Source organism: Macaca thibetana, chromosome X (assembly GCF_024542745.1).
Source record: "Macaca thibetana thibetana isolate TM-01 chromosome X, ASM2454274v1, whole genome shotgun sequence".
Taxonomy (NCBI): Eukaryota; Metazoa; Chordata; class Mammalia; order Primates; family Cercopithecidae; genus Macaca; species Macaca thibetana.
The window spans coordinates 69,662,738-69,665,920 of NC_065598.1; the positions used below are offsets into that span (position 1 = coordinate 69,662,738).

General features: G+C 39.2%; 1 pseudogene; it reads right to left on the bottom strand.

The window, feature by feature from the left end:
- Positions 1 to 820: 820 nt before the first annotated feature.
- LOC126945816 (ensconsin-like) lies at positions 821 to 2,816 on the bottom strand (annotated as a pseudogene).
- Between the last annotated feature and the right edge of the window lie 367 nt (positions 2,817 to 3,183).

Consider the following 3,183-nt stretch of genomic DNA (forward strand, 5'->3'; position numbering starts at 1 on the left):
AGAATTCATGTTATGGCTTGGGAGAAGATATTTTCTTTTTATTTATTTATTTTTCAATGTTGTCACATTGTTCTAATTTATTTGATTAGTTTATCTGGAAAAACTTTATACATTATTTAAGACAACAGTAAATTATTTTCTTGCTCTGAAAAAATAATGTTTCTTCACATTTTAAAACCTTTTAGTATGCTTTTGCAAAAGGAGTTGCAAGAATGTGACAGCTGGGTTTGCAGAATGTCCATGCACAAGTTTGTATTTATAAGAACCTGGTAATCTGTCTATAATTTGCCTCTACAAATAGAGCTCTTTACAACAATATTTAAAAAAAAAAACAAAAAAACAGGCTTAAACTTTTCCCCTATTCATTCTACTTGTAGCAAGGAGGTACTTACTTTTCAAGTATTACATGGTAAAAGGTAAATTTTTTTTGTCAATTTTAAGCTGTTAAGCTTTAAGACCAAACCATTTATGTGAAAAAAAAAAAATCATGCCTGGTCAATCCTACTCAATCATTTTATAACCAAATGCTCTTGTCTTTTAAAGAATGCAGAAAATACTAATTTGCTAAGAAGGAGCACACTGGAAAAAGTCATTTTAAAGTACTGAAGAATGAGGAGTATTTTTCTTTCTACTGAAGAAAATTATTAGAAAAGCTATCTTGTCTGTTGTCTTTAGCTAGTTTTAATAAATCTTTTGAAAATGATGGTCATGAAATCTTTAGAAAACTAGAAGAGAGGATGCTGTTTTATAGCATGAAAGGAATTCCATTAATTTCAGAAATCCTCATTAAATTTTGGCTTTGGTTCTCCAGAAGAAATACTCATATAACTTCTGCAGTCTGTTGTGTTTGAACACCATCTACCTGATACAGGGGCCCAAGCATCCTTTCATCATCAAAGGCCAAAATTGGATTCAACGGAATTTCTGGGTTCTTACTGTTGGTGACATCTAATCTGGATGGTTTCAATCCAATGGGTAAATTTATAATTTCTTCAACATTTTCATTCTGAACAGATACTCCATTTTCATTTGGTTTTCCAAATTGGGGTGCTCTCCACAGTCACTTTTGATTGGTGTGAGGTAACCACATATGGGCTGGCAACTGGGTCTCCATTTCCCAGAGCATTTGTCATACACAGAAGTATAGATAGCTCTGTTCCTCCAGTGAGAGCTCCCTTGGCTATATCGCCATTTCTCTGATCAATGGTTTTCTTTTCTTTTCTTTTTTTTATTATACTTTAAGTTCTAGGGTACATGTGCATAACGTGCAGGTCTGTTACATATGTATACTTGTGCCATGTTGCTGTGCTGCAACCATCAACTCGTCAGCACCCATCAACCCGTCATTTACATCAGGTATAACTCCCAATGCAATCCCTCCCCCCTCCCCCCTCCCCATGATAGGCCCCGGTGTGTGATGTTCCCCTTCCCGAGTCCAAGTGATCTCATTGTTCAGTTCCCACCTATGAGTGAGAACATGCAGTGTTTGGTTTTCTGTTCTTGTGATAGTTTGCTAAGAATGATGGTTTCCAGCTGCATCCATGTCCCTACAAAGGACACAAACTCATCCTTTTTTATGGCTGCATAGTATTCCATGCTGTATATGTGCCACATTTTCTTAATCCAGTCTGTCACTGATGGACATTTGGGTTGATTCCAAGTCTTTGCTATTGGGAATAGTGCTGCAATAAACATACGTGTACATGTGTCTTTATAGCAGCATGATTTATAATCCTTTGGGTATATACCCAGTAATGGGATGGCTGGGTCATATGGTACATGTAGTTCTAGATCTTTGAGGAATCGTCATACTGTTTTCCATAATGGTTGAACTAGTTTACAATCCCACCAACAGTGTAAAAGTGTTCCTATTTCTCCACATCCTCTCCAGCACCTGTTGTTTCCTGACTTTTTAATGATTGCCATTCTAACTCGTGTGAGATGGTATCTCATTGTGATTTTGATTTGCATTTCTCTGATGGCCAGTGATGATGAGCATTTCTTCATGTGTCTGTTGGCTGTATGAATGTCTTCTTTTGAGAAATGTCTGTTCATATCCTTTGCCCACTTTTTGATGGGGTTGTTTGTTTTTTTCTTATAAATTTGTTTGAGTTCTTTGTAGGTTCTGGATATTAGCCCTTTGTCAGATGAGTAGATTGCAAAAATTTTCTCCCATTCTGTAGGTTGCCTGTTCACTCTGATGGTAGTTTCTTTTGCTGTGCAGAAGTTCTTTAGTTTAATTACATCCCATTTGTCAATTTTGGCTTTTGCTGCCGTTGCTTTTGGTGTTTTAGACATGAAGTATTTGCCCATGCCTATGTCCTGAATGGTATTACCTAGGTTTTCTTCTAGGATTTTTATGGTATTAGGTCTAACATTTAAGTCTCTAATCCATCTTGAATTAATTTTCGTCTAAGGAGTAAGGAAAGGATCCAGTTTCTGCTTTCTACTTATGGCTAGCCAATTTTCCCAGCACCATTTATTAAATAGGGAATCCTTTCCCCATTTCTTGTTTTTGTCAGGTTTGTCAAAGATCAGATGGCTGTAGATGTGTGGTATAGACCAATGGAACAGAACAGAGTCCTCAGAAATGATCAATGGTTTTCTTATCTGTAGCTTCTGTTCTCCTGCTTCAGGGCTGTTTCTTATAGCAACCCTTATATTGTTCACCAAAGCACAATGCAGTCACATCATCTGGGGACCTCTGCTCTTTGTCTCTGCTTCAGCTCCTGCTGGACTGACTTCTGTTTGCCCTTCTCATCTGCGCTGACAGGTTCTTTAACTTTGGTTTTTTCTTTACATGCAGGTGGATCCATGGCTTGACTTCTGGGTATTTCTTAGGAGGCTCTGATCTTTCCCGACAGGGCCGCTGGACATTGGTGCCTCCGCTGAGTTGCAGACAAGGCCTCCAGGGAGTAATCCTAGCCTTCTCCCCACCACTGGACCCAGTGCAGCGCGCCCGCCTCCCCTCGTCTTGGGCGGGGCGGCGCGCCGGGGTAGGGGCTGAGGGCCAAGCGCCAGGAGGCTTCCGCCCACAGGAATGGCCGCGACTGCGCAAAGAGGATGGGAGAAGATATTTTCAAACCACACATTTTACTTATGTAGAATCTAAAGGAAAACATGGTAGTAAAAAAACACAAAACCCTGGAGAGTGACATCATGAAGATGGCAGAATTGAAGGTT